At 42.8% G+C, this 13,999-nt stretch overlaps 1 protein-coding gene across 7 annotated transcripts in view; it reads left to right on the plus strand.

Moving 5' to 3' along the window:
• Positions 1-1,179: 1,179 nt before the first annotated feature.
• Positions 1,180-13,999, plus strand: part of PKIA (cAMP-dependent protein kinase inhibitor alpha) — a 38,367-nt gene continuing 25,547 nt past the window's right edge. For 2 of the 7 annotated variants that reach the window (XM_070747947.1, XM_070747952.1), the window contains exon 1: positions 1,180-1,689. The gene's annotated coding sequence lies outside the window, so the exon portion shown is untranslated. Of the gene's footprint in view, positions 1,690-1,822; positions 2,367-2,457; positions 2,634-13,999 lie in introns of those variants that run through there. The other 5 variants (XM_070747945.1, XM_070747946.1, XM_070747948.1 and 2 more) reach the window with 3 other exon arrangements.

Here is a 13,999-nt window from a genome sequence, read left to right on the forward strand (position 1 = left end):
TCTTTATTGGCCAAGTCGACTGCAGGAAATACGACTTTAGTAACCGAGTAGTTGATGCATGGAACTCACAACCAGACTTTGTAGTATCATCACCTAACCCCCAAAACTTTACCCTTTGACTATCCACTGTTGACCTCTCTCAATTCCTAAGAGGTCAGTAAGGAGCGTGCATAAATGCACCAGCGTGCTTTCGTCCTGTCCTAATGTTTCTTTTTTTATTAGTATCATGTATACAAATACTGTATTATTTTGTATACAACCAATAAGTACTTAACAAAACAAACAAAATAAATAAAAAGTGTGATTGGACACACAAGGAATTTGTCTTGGTGCATATGCTCAGTGTACATAAAAGATACATTTGCCAAGAATCATGAGGTACAACACTTAATGATTGCCTAGGGTTCAAATAAGCAATAGTCGTACAGTCATAAGTCGGAGATGGGTAATAGGAACAATAAGAAAAACTAATAGTAATAATAATAGCCTTAGTAAATGATTTGACAGTGGTGAGGGAATTATTTGTTTAGCAGAGTGATGGCATTCTGGAAAAAAATGTTCTTGTGTCTAGTTATCTTGGTGTGACGTGCTCTAGAGTAGCCGTGCTCTAGAGCAGCGTTTCCCAACCTTGGCAGCTTGAAGATATTTGGACTTCAACTCCCAGAATTCCCCAGCCAGCGAATGGTGGCTGGGGAATTCTGGGGGTTGAAGTCCAGATATCTTCAAGTTGCCAAGGTTGGGAAACAATGCTCTAGAGTGGCCTTACCGGGTGCAAGGCAAAAGAAAAAACAGGCTTTCGTTTGACCGCCTTCCAGACCATTAGGAAAGCGGTATGTGCCTGAGCCTCCACAGGCCCAAAGCCTGTATGTGCCTCCACAGGCCCAAAGCCTTCTTGCCAGCGAAGAGCTACCAAAAATTTTACTACCACACTGTGGGCGTGGCTTATGCAGGAGGCCCTGCATTTTCTTTGAACATGTTTCAGTGCAAATTGGATGCTCTGAGGTGGAGCTCCATTTTCCCTACTCCACTGGTTCCCCCCCCCCCTCCGTCCGGGCGGTAGCCCACCCCTGCTTCTTGCCCAGCAGTTAGCCCTTGAAGACAAATTCGAGGGGAAAAGAGACGTTCTAAGCGAACGGAAGAATCCATTGAGCCTCCTAAATCGGGGTCGGAGCCAAGGGAGGTGTGGGGGATTTCCTTTGGCCTTCCGAGCTCCCCCCCGTTTCTAGGAAGGACGGTTTTGGTACGCGCGAATCTTCAACAGAAACGCCGAACTTCGCTTCCCCTTGAAATCCAAGAAAGCGCATCCTCGACCCAGCCAGTTTTCCACAGGGGGTGGAGGGAGAGAAACAAAACCTGTACGCCACCCCTCCGCTCGGCGGTGTAAGAAGCCGAATGCGGTAAGCTATATAGGCGGGGGGGTGGAGCAGATGACTTCATGCAGCAGGACTGCCCCTGAATTTGGAATCGGCAGCTGCAAGCCGTGTGGGGCTGGGGAATGACTGACAGCCGGAGTCCCCCCGGGCATCTGCCTGGCGAACGCTTTTTCCCCGGCGCTCTTTTCCAAAGCTCAGCCGCAGGGGGCGGCCGGGCCGTCAGCTGCTGAAAACGAGCGCCCAACCGCGGCTTTAAGCCACAGCTGGAGGCCGAGTCAGATGCATTAAAAAAGAATAATAATCGGTCGTCGGAAAGGTGAGTCGACGCGCGCGTTTGCTCTCCTGAGGCGGGGTGTGTGGGGGGGGGGGAGGCCTTAACGGGGTGGGAGGACGGGAGAGAGGGCGTATTAAGCACGTGTTTGGCCGGAGGCGCGCGAACATGGTTTCGTTAACCCGCTGCTCCCTAATCGAGGGAACCGTTTAAACTGTCGGAATCCCAAGCCGGGAATCCCCGCCAGTTTCCCCTCAGGCCGGCCAGCCCGCTCGCCTCCGCTGTTGTGAGGGGAGGGAACGGACGGGGATTGGTTTCTCCCCCCGCCCCGAAGAGAAGCGCGACTGTTTCTCCCCCCTCCCCAAGCCAGCCAGCCCGCTCGCCTTCGCTCTTGAGGGGGAGACGGACGGCGACTGCTTCCCCCCCCCCCCCGCAGAACAGCGCGACTGCTTTCCCTCCCCCCCCCTCAGGCCGGCCATCCCGCCTTCGTTCTTGTGAGGGGAGGGAACGGACGGCGACTGCTTCCACACACCCCGCAGAGCAGCGCGGCCGAGAAGCGCGTCCTTCGGTTTTCAAGCGGCGAGGAGCCACACCACCACCACCACACATACACACTATCTACCCACCCACCCCGGCGCAGAGCCCGGCCTTGGCGCGCGCGGAAGGCGCCTCCCCGCGCCCGGAGGGTCAGCGCTTGTTTTCTCGGCTGCCTAAAAATAGTCGTGAGTCGGAGGGAACGGCGGGAGGAGGAGGAGGGGAAGTGGGGGGGGGGGGGGGAAGCGGGAGGAAAACCCGGGAGGGGGAAGGTCAGCGTGGCGAATCCTGGATTGCGCTTCCTCGGAACCTGCGCGTTGCTCCAATGAAAGGCAACCGAGGTGGTCGGTGGGATCTCGGCAGGCGAAAATAATAATAATAATTTAAAAATTCCATCGGGTTGGCCACGAAGCTTAAACTGCGTGACTTATATTAAACTCTACGCGGATAGAAAGGTAGGCTGTATATTATATATATAGTGAGAAAGGTCGGGTTTAGGGTGGGGGGGGGAGTTATTCTTAATCCTTCCTCCTCGATCTCGCTGTTGCTTGATACCTTCCTTTCCGGGTGCCCCCCCCCTCCGTCGCTTTCTTCATTTTTCCTACTACCACCCTGAGAGTTGCTCTTTTAAAGGTTACCTTACCTCCATTTTTCTCCTGCACAAGCAGCCATTTTAATTCATACACGTAAATTGGCAGTGCTGAATGATATATAAAATATCCGTGAGGGGTTGATGGCGTGCATTCAAGAACCTGTTCTCAAAAATGTGTACTGTAATCCCCTAGGCCCGTGGTTTAGCGAGATAATTTTAAATTTGTTGACAACTCAACAGTATTGGCCGGATGGGAGCGAGCGTGGAATATATGCTCTCCTTTATTAGATAGGCAATGCTTCATCTACCCGGGGACTAAGCAAAGTTGGCTTTCCTATGACATGTAGACTTCAATTCCCAGAATTCCTGAGCTGTCATGATTGGCTCGGGAATTCTGGGAGTTGAAGTCCACAAGTCACAGAAAAGCCAACTTTGCCTTCCCCTGATCTACCAGATTCAGAATAGGGTCGACGTTTTGTGAAGGAGGCTGGCTGTATATTTTGAAGAGGGAGCCCTGCTCCTGGATAAGCAGATCTACCTTGCAGATCTAGGGTGCATAAAGTCAGTGGGCCAAGAGGCTGCAGCAGAGAGTTAACTTCTGGGTCTCTCTGTTGCCTTCTAGCTGTGGTGGGTTGTGGTTTTTCTCAACAGCCTCCATCTGAAAAAAAAAATTCCTGAAAGCGCTGTCAAATATAAGATTGTCATATATTTAGTTCTTAGAGTTGAATCATTTTGTCTAGGCTGAGTTGGTAACCATCCATTTCATGATATTTAACAAAGTCATAATGATTCAATTCATAGAGACTCTCGCTAGTTACTTTTTCCATTAAAAAAATCTGTGTTTCTTATGATAGCTGTGTTCAGTTACAAAAAAATGTGCCAAGAAGCAGCCCCCATATTTACTGTTGGATGCTTACAATATTGGAAGCATTTGGATTAGCCCACCCTCACCCCCTTTGGTGGTTGTCTAGATACGATTTCCCTTCAATAAATGAAACTGTTTCCAGCTTAAAAATGCACTTTGTGCCAGAATGTGAAATGTGTTATGCCAATAGTCTGTTGAGCATCAAGGAAGCTTCCTCTGTTTGTTGAAAGCAATTAACTAGGAATAAATAATCAGCATTTGTTCTGGTTAGCAAAGTTAGAAAAAGGAAAATGCTTACTGGAAGGCATTCCCAATACAGTACTGACTAAATACCACATTTTATTATTCTTTTAATAGTGAAACTATCTTCATAATTTTTAACCTTCAATATGTTATTTTGATAAAAAATGAGGATTACTATGGTATGGAAGTGTTTATATGCTTAAGTGTCTTAACCTTCTTCATATGGGGCCAAAGACATGCAATTCCTGGGACTCTACATGTGGACTACGTATTACAAAGCTTTGGTCTTGTACCAAAAAAAGGGTGTTATTTTTTATTTATCTTTAATATAGGTGTTTTCTAAATAATTGAGATGTTTTTAAATGGGTGAAGCCTACACTGACGAGTATAAATCTTGGCTATTGTACTTAATTGTCCTTCATTTTTTAGTATACACCATGGCTCAACTGATCTCATTAATTTACTATTAGCTGAGATAGTTGAATAATGAAACTTTTGTTGGAATTAGGGTGTTCTATAAGAATTTATGTAGTTAAAACGGGGTGATGAAAGAATAGAGAGTGAATTCATACGACTACATAAGCTCAGATAGAAGGAGGCTTATTATAAAAAAATAATCAAATAAAAGGAGGTACATTTTAATTCTAAAATGAAAAGAGAAGCTGTAAAGCAGAGGTCCCCAGGCTATGGCTCACTACCCAGGCCTTGAGTCATTCGGAATTGGGCCATGGAAAGAGTGGGCGAGTCTGCACGTGTGTACATACCCACTTGCATGAGTAGTGGGTGCACATACACACTCCATTTGTGTGAGCAGTGGGTCTGCATGCCAACCATTTGTGCTGAACCATCCCCTCCTCTAGTCCAGTGATGGCAAACCTATGACACACGTGCGAGAAGTGGCATGCAGAGCCATCTTGCCAGGCATGGCAGCCGTTCCAGGTTCCGAAAGCTCAGGTGACTGACGTGCATATGCACTCCAAAACCGGAAGCTCAGCTTCCCTGCACCAGGGAACTGCTCTTCTGGTTTCTGGCGGTCCCCCCGTGCATGTGCTCCCATTTCAGCACTCGGTGCTGAAAAGGTTAGCCAACACTGCCCTAGCCAGTCTACACAGCCAGAAAGGTTGGAGAAATAAACCCAGGTTAAAGAAATAAACCCAGGGCTGCCAGTATTTATACGGAATCCTTGTGCTTTTAATTGTTGCTCATCATTCAGAAAATCCCTACAGTGAGGAATTCCTTATCAGCTCATCTCCTTATCAGTGAAGTGATCTAAGGTATTTCAAAAATATGATACCATGATTGAAAGATGAGCTATAGATACACACAGATTAAGTATACTTTCGGTTAGAACACCATTCTGAGCTATACTCGTAGTTCAGTTTTAGGATATATATTCTAAATAAGATGTAATATCAGGACTATTACAGTGCAATTCCTGCATTGATACCTGGAATAGCTTAGCTCAGGGATATGCCACTTTGTGGGAACACTGGGATTGTTGAGACCATACTTGCAGAACCCTCATAAAATAGTTGCCATAAAATTATAAGTTACACAGGACAGAGTTACTTTAATCCTTAATGATTTTCTTGATCAACTTCTCCAGAATGAAGTTCCCTTCCATGTCAACTTACCTTTGTCCTATTTCTGGATAGGTAGACATGTCATCAAATTAAGTTCACTGCAGCTTCCTATTTTAGGCATAGCGTTTGAGGAATTATTGGAGTGGATATTCTGCAGGCAGATGCTTTATTTTATACTCTTATACTTTCCTTTAAAAAAATCATGTGAGGTAGGAAGCCTGGCCAGCACAGTAACAGCCAGATATAGGAATACAACATAGCCTGTCTGTTTAGAGATTCATCATGTGTTATGAAGGTAAAGGTAGCACTGGACAAGGTGAGGAACAGATATGATCTAACTCCCGATATTAGATTCATTGCCTGGCCTCACTTAGAGACATAAAACAAACACCGAGAATGTAATTCCTTATACCTAGACTTTCTCAGCATGAGAAAGATACTTAATGAATTGGATTCACGGATTACATATGAGCACTGGTTTTCATGAACTTTTCTCCCCATTATGTGTATGTGGTACCATGATAATCCAATGGTTAGAATGCACTGTGGCAGGCTGAGTCTCCCCACTGCCAGGAGTTCGATTGTGACCGACTCAAGGCTGACTCAGACCGACTCAAGGCTGACTCAGACTTCCATCCTTTCGAGGTCACTAAAATGTGGACCCAGATATTGGGGACAATATGCTGATTCTAAGCTGCTTACCATAGGAAGGATCAGGCAGTCTGCCCATATGAAAGACAGAACTACTTTTACTTTCTCATGGCATCCTCATCCGCTGAATTTCTAGTTTCTAAGGAAAAACTAACAAGTCTCTTGACTTTTACTCTTTTCTTGTAAGTGTCCTACCACATTAATATATAGAGCAAGGGGTAGGATTATTGGTCTTGGAAGGCATCAAACTTTAGTGTTAATTGTTTTATTCAGGATCCCTTTATATATTACTAAGACTCATAAGCAGCTTTGATAATATTCAATGTCAACAATAGGCAAAAATTCACAATATCCAAAAAGACATTTTTTTGTATCAAACTATTCTACGTTATAGAAATCCAGATATATAAAAGCCAAAATCAAAGTCAGGGATGACAGAAAATATACCACAAAATACAGAGATGACATAAAATATACCACAAAATACAAAGCTATTTTGAACCAAGAAAAGTTATGACGTTTTTAGAGTCTTTGAAATTAAATACCGGTAACCTATTTTGGTCATTTGTTAACATTGATTAATACACAGAGCCAGAGGTTAAGGTGAAAAATTGTGCATTATTTCTTCTATAAGTTCAATCTAGGTAAAATTTCAGGTGACAGCTGATCTCATGATTCTTGTGAACAGGTGAATAAGCTAAAGATTTAGAGTACAGCTTATGCATGCCAAATCCAATAATAGCATTGACAGAGGTTGGATAGAAGTGTGAAAAAAACTATTATTCATCTCTGTTTTAAAAAGCAAGTAATGTAGTTGTGGACTAGCGGTTTTATGTTTTCTTGCTGCCTTTAACCAACTTAGCATATGTCATTCTTGACAGTTAATTTACTTGTCAACTACATGTAGATATTGTACATTGGGCTTAAGGAACTTAGACAACTTCAGGCAAGCAAAAAAAAGATTATTTTGCTAGTTTTCTTTCTGACTTAACCTTGTAATTGTGATCTATGAGTCTGGATTTATCAGCTTGCTTATGTTATTGTATTACTTCTACTTTAGTGGAAGTAAAGTTGGGCTGAGGTAACTGTGAAGCTAATTGCCATTGACTAGAGGCACATGGCTCAGTGACTTTAAGATGCTGGATTTGCCAACCATAGAAAGTTGACTTTCTGTACTCTAGTGGTTCGACTCCTAGCGCCACGTGACAGAGTGAGTTTGCCTCAGATACTGCCAACATAGCAGTTCAAAAATGTGCAAAATGCAAATAAATAAGTGCCATTCTGGTGGGGGGAAAACTAATGGTGTTTTAGCAAGGAAGTAAGTGGTACCAGGCCTGACTGAGTGAGTGGCAAAATTGGAGGAGAAAAGCCCCAGATGACGCCAGCTCTCCTGCAGAATGCTGTTAGTCTTTCTGTGCAGAGCTAGTTATCTCCCTGTGGTAAAATCTTGATGGCATACAAACACAAACTGAACAAGCTAGCAATGTTAGGCAGCCAAATGTCTACTCTCATACCTTTGTAGACTCCTGATTTGCAATCAACCACCGCCATACACTAAATAAATGCCAACTGATTCCCAAGTTCAGATCTCAGATATTGTTTTTAACTCTTTAAAGTACTAATGGCTTATAGCCTGGCTATATAAAATACCACCTGCATTATGAATCTGCCAAATTAATATACAGTGATCCCTCGATTTTCGCGATCTCGATCTTCGCGAAACGCTATATCGCGATTTTTCCCACCCGATGACGTCACTCTCTTCCTTTCTCATCTTTCTTTCTCTCTCTCTTTCTCTATCTTGCTTCTTCCTCTCTCACACTCTCTTCCTCCCTCTCTCTTTCTTTCCTTCTCTCTCTTTCTTTATCTCTCCCCCTCTTGCTCTCGAGCGGCAGGCGGGCGAGCGGCGGGCGGGCAGCAGCGAGGAGCCGAAGATCGGGGTTTCTCCTTTGCGTGGGCGGCGGGGAAGACCCAGGGAAGGTTTCTTCGGCCGCCCAGCAGCTGATCTGCTCGGCAGCGCCGCAGCAGCGAGGAGCCGAAGATCGGGGTTTCCCCTTTGCGTGGGCGGCGGGGAAACCCCGATCTTCGGCTCCTCGCTGCTGCGGCGCTGCCGAGCAGATCAGCTGCTGGGCGGCCGAAGAAACCTTCCCTGGGTCTTCCCCGCCGCCCACGCAAAGGGGAAACCCCGATCTTCGGCTCCTCGCTGCTGCGGCGCTGCCGAGCAGATCAGCTGCTGGGCGGCCGAATAAACCTTCCCTGGGTCTTCCCCGCCGCCCACGCAAACTCCACCATCTGCGCATGCGCGGCCATGGAAAAAAGGGCGCGCATGCGCAGATGGTGTTTTTACTTCCGCACCACTATATCGCGAAAAATAGAGTATCGCGAGGGGTCTTGGAACGTAACCCTCGCGATACTCGAGGGATCACTGTAGTCTTGTTACATGCAGAAAAACATTTCATAAGTATGCTGGAGATAGCTTTGGTTATGATGTTATCAAATTTAACATGTAGCTCAGATGACGTTTACCTAGCATTGTCAATAAGGCTGGAAGTGCTATTGCTTGAAATTTTGAAGACCTCTCAATGAGTGCAATGAACCATCAGATTGGTATGGGACTGTTCATACTAATGATTTTCATTGTAGGTTATACCTCCTTCAGAGTTACTACCTTCCTCTGTTTTAGCTTTTATGAAAATCTGTAGGAGATTATCTTTAATTCAGCCTATTAAATTACAGTCAAAGCCTTTACCCTTTTCATGTAGAATTTCTGGATCATTTGCATTTGAGTTTTAATATATATATATATATTGTTTAGTATTCCTATGTTTTTAAACAGAAATGATGTTATAAAATATGAATTCTTAAATTACCATACATTATTACTTGAATAAAGTGTGAAATCATGACAATAATGTATGTTATTCTGTCTTAAATTTGTCACACAAATAGATTAAACCTTGTTGAAGTTTGTCCTAAAAGTCAAGTCACAGAAAAATATGACAATTCTTCTACAAGAATGTTTCACTCTCTTTGAGATTTCACTAAACCAGTGTTTCCCAACCTTAGCAACTTGAAGATATTTGTACTTCTGGGAGTTGGAGTCCAGATATCTTCAAGTTGCCAAGGTTGGGAAACACTGCACTAAACAATGTACAGTACCTATAGATAGTTTCCTACAAAAGCCGCTATGTGATGGTCTTAGATCTTTACTGGAAGTTGTGAGTAAAATAGATTCAGAAGAAGTGATTTATAATGTGGCAGTTATAAAGTAGGAGGCAATTAGTTGGCAGTATGACCAAGGTTCATATTAAAGAATATTAAAGAGGAATACACTAAAATTTTGGCATTTACCATCTTTTGCTAAATTTACAGTTTGTCTGCAAATTATTATGGTTTGTGGAAGGAGAAAAAAATGTGCAGTTCAAAATAATGAAGCTGCTTATAAACCATCAAGGCATCAAGGTGGGGAAAATAATATTTGCTGATAAAAATCCTGGAGCTGTAAATTGGTTTTGCTCAGCCTGTATGCAGCACTTAGGATTAGAGCTTTGCAGTTTCTATGACTATATTTTAGAAGAAACAGTTTGGAACTAAACAATGAAGTTTGGCCTAGAAGCAAACTAGTAAAAAAATATATTGACAACAATTTAACACTTTTTCTTTGCAAGTTGTACTGGTTGCAATTTTGCTTCTGGGTTTCATACTTCATAGCAAAGATTATTTGAGGGGCCACTTATCTCCCAAGTTATGAACCCAACTGTTTCAACCTGATATGGTCAGTGTGATCTGGGTTCCATCAATGAAACAATGCCATCTATCGGAACCCCATAAGCCCATCCTCTCTGTAATAGTGCTTGTCCCCTGGAATGAGCTCAAATTCAAATGAGTCCCAATGTATTGGTATTTCAAAAGGCTTTAAAAGCCTGGCTCTTTTCCCAAGTCTTTGAAGAGTTAATGCCGCTTTCTTACATTCTGTTCCTCCTCTGGGTTTAGTTTCTTTGACACCTTACCTTGTGCTGTTTTGGAGGGGTGGGGGTTGTATTCTCTGCTTTTCAAATGTTTTAACAATTGTCAACTTTCCAGAGTTGCCTGGAGTTGGGCAACTTATAAATTCAATCAATACTATTATTATTCAATCAAGAAAACATGGTTCTCAAAAATTGTTCTTTAAGTTCAGTAAATTTTAAAGGATGCTGTTGGCCATTTAAAGTAAATATAAGTGTGGGTGGCATTTATAAAGGATATGTAACAACTACTTCACCAGTGAGCAGAAAGGCAGAGATGTCTGTGGGAGGACAAAGAGACAGAGTCATTTTCAGGAGAAGAAATGAAATAATTTTCATTTGGATGTTGAATTGAAAGGGTGGTTTGTCTCAGTTCTATGTTTTGAACAGAGGGTGTACTATTTATGTCTATAACACCACTTCCTAGAATTTTAGGGATTCATTTCATTAGGGTTAAGAATATTTATCTCTTGCTTATTTATTTATTTATTTATTTATTTATTATTTGGATTTGTATGCCGCCCCTCTCCGAAGACTCGGGGCGGCTCACAACAAGTGCAACAAATCATAAATAATCCAATTAATTAAAATATTTAAAGATTTAAAAAAACCCATATACTAACAGACACACACACAAGCATACCATGTATAAATTAAACATGCCCAGGGGGAGATGTTTCAATTCCCCCATGCCTGACGGCAAAGGTGGGTTTTAAGGAGTTTACGGAAGGCAGGAAGAGTAGGGGCAGTTCTAATCTCCGGGGGGAGTTGGTTCCAGAGAGCCGGTGCCGCCACAGAGAAGGCTCTTCCCCTGGGGCCCGCCAACCGACATTGTTTAGTTGACGGGACCCGGAGAAGGCCCACTCTGTGGGACCTAATCGGTCGCTGGGATTCGTGCGGCAGGAGGCGGTCTCGGAGATATTCTGGTCCAATGCCATGAAGGGCTTTAAAGGTCATAACCAACACTTTGAATTGTGACCGGAAATTGATCGGCAGCCAATGCAGACTGCGGAGTGATGGTGAAACATGGGCATACCTAGGTAAGCCCATGACTGCTCTCGCATTGTTACATGTTTGTAATAAATATGATACATGATTTCCATTAGAATATTACTTGAATAAAGATAAGCATTGATTATTAAACCATAGCTATTAAAGATGACCCATTGGCTCGAAAACTTTTGTTTTGAAAGAACTCCAGAAAAGTACAAATCAGAAACCAATTAGTATTTCTTTTCACCTAGCTTTTCCTGGGCTATCCTTGAATATAGAGTAAGTTTTAATTAGATGTATATTATTTATTGCTGTCTCTTCGTAGCTGTTCCTAAAAAATTCCTTGATGTCTAAGAAGAGCATAGATGCATATTGTTCACACATTGTGCATAGTTTATTTGATTTTCTGCTGACCAGAATACATTGTTTGAATACTTTTCTCTTTTTCTTTGTGTAAAATGCTGTATGTAGGTGCTGATGTTGATGCAGCATTTGGGCAGTCAATGGAATTGTTGTGTTCACTACGCAGTGTTTCCCCACCTTGGCAACTTGAAGATATTTGGACTTCAACTTCCAGAATTCCCCAGCCAGCAAAACCTGGCTGGGGAATTCTGGGAATTGAAGTCCAGATATCTTCAAGTTTCCAAGGTTGGGAAACACTGCACTAGTGAATAGAAACTAATAACTCACAATGATTTTTTCCCCTTCTTAGTATTTTCCCACAAGTGCAAGGTCTGCTTTTTTTCACATAAATCCATTGCTTGTGACAGGAATTGACTAACCAATTTGTTGACTGAATCTGGCGTGGGCTTAGAAAGTGACTGACCAAAGTCACCTAGTCGGCTTTCATGGCTAAGGTGAGACTAGAACTCACAGCATCCTGGTTTCTAGCCTCCAGTTTTAACTATTAGACCAAACTGGCTCCAAATGATACATTGACACCCCCAAAAAAATTCCTATAATGAGAATGACAACGAACTCCTTAGCAAATCTATACAGAAATAATTGCTGTGAAATCAAAAGAGCAGAAACAGTTCTGTAACTAGAGACTTAGCAAAATTGAGGGTATGTAATCATAGCACAATACAGTAGTTATAATTCTTATTAGCATAATCACAGATTCACAAATTTGTTAACATGCAATCATCATGCACGATGCGTGATCATAGTCTTAAACTAAAATGAGATGATGTTGTTTGCTACATGCTTTAGTGGCTATACATAATAATTTGTGTCCTGTTTCATCAAATATTTAATTATCTGCTTAAAGTGACAGTCAGATAATCTGCACACCACTAAAACTCTCATTGCCATGGCCTTTATCTTGATCCATCATAGGCCCACAGTTTTTGCATTAAGGTACTTCAGATTATTTGATTAGAGTCTTCGGAGAGAGGCGGCATACAAATCTAATGAATTGAATTGAATTATAGAATGTATTCAGAATCTGGGACCCTTGTCTGCTGGCCACAGTCAGAACATTTTGGAAAGGTTGTGGCTGTTTCTTTGTTACGGGCTGCTACTGATATCACATAATCTTCATTTTTAAAATTCTGGGGGCTTTTCTCAGTCAGTCTCACAATCTCTTGTCTCCCAGCCCAGCCAGCCAGCTACAGTCACTTACTTGCCTGTTGGAAGGAGAGGGAAATGGAATAGATGAACACAGAAGAAAGAACACCCATAGACCCTTCCTGATCCATGCACTCTCCTATAAACTTCCCTCTGCCACTCCCATGGCTTTCATGACAGTCATCCCAATGCATGCCTTCAATGACTTATGGCACATCTATTTGCACATATCAGGGCAATTTTCTGACACACACTACCCCGTGCATTTTTCCTGACTAAATCAGCACCTCTTGTGCACTCCCATGCACCTTTCACAACCCACTGTACCTAACCAATTGTGCCTCTTGGGCAACTCCGCACACAGAGATGGGCTGTTACCAGTTCAAGCTAACCGGTAGTTCCGACCAATGGCTGGGTTTGCCCACCCACCCTGGTGCTACCCCATCCTATATAATTGCTGTGTTTTTGATGCCGCACGCATGCATTTTTGTTTCTGGGAGAACAGGTTGTTACATTATGTGACACACACCTCTGCCCACACATCTCTTACAGCCTGCACTGCCTCCCCTGTGCTATCCCTGAATGGCATGACACCTCCTACCCAGCCTTTGCTGCAGCCAACTTGCCATGGCCAAACCACTATGGGAGAACATACTGCAGGACAAGAGTTATACTGTTATCAAAGAAATAGTGGAATAGAATCGTTAAAGAAAGGATGTAAAAGGAGGGGCAAAATGAAATCCAAATAATAAAAATTATTATTATTTATTTATTTTAAATAATTAAATTGAATTGATAAATTGACCTGTGTTGAGTTGTTCTGTGGCAAGTTGGCCATGGAGTGTTGGCCATGGTGAGAGGTACACAAGAAGCAACTAAATGGGAAGGTGGAGATAGCAGGTTTCTATCCAGTTCTTCAACTCAGAGTGTCCAGCAAACCTGGAAATCAGGGAATTATCAGGAATTTATCAGAGAATTCGTGAAAAAAATGGAATAAATCAGAAGGAAATACCCAAACTGTATTAAAATGTTTAAAAGTCAAGGGAAAATCATGTTTTAAAAAATGGATCATGATACCTGGCAGAGTCAAGCAAAAATGAGCATAACTGTGGCAACTGAGTCTTCGGAGAGGGGCGGCATACAAATCTAAATAAATAAATAAATAATAAATAACTTGCTTCTTCAGCTACCGATACTTCTCCACGGCTTAGCCATTTGGTATGACGTCATCTACAACCTTGCCTTAACTAAATCGCAAGTTACAGGGAAATGTCAGGGAAATGTCAGGGAATTTCAAAATGTTTTCCTCCTGGACCCTGTG

The sequence above is a fragment of the Erythrolamprus reginae genome, chromosome 3 (assembly GCF_031021105.1).
Source record: "Erythrolamprus reginae isolate rEryReg1 chromosome 3, rEryReg1.hap1, whole genome shotgun sequence".
In the NCBI taxonomy this organism is placed as follows: domain Eukaryota; kingdom Metazoa; phylum Chordata; class Lepidosauria; order Squamata; family Dipsadidae; genus Erythrolamprus; species Erythrolamprus reginae.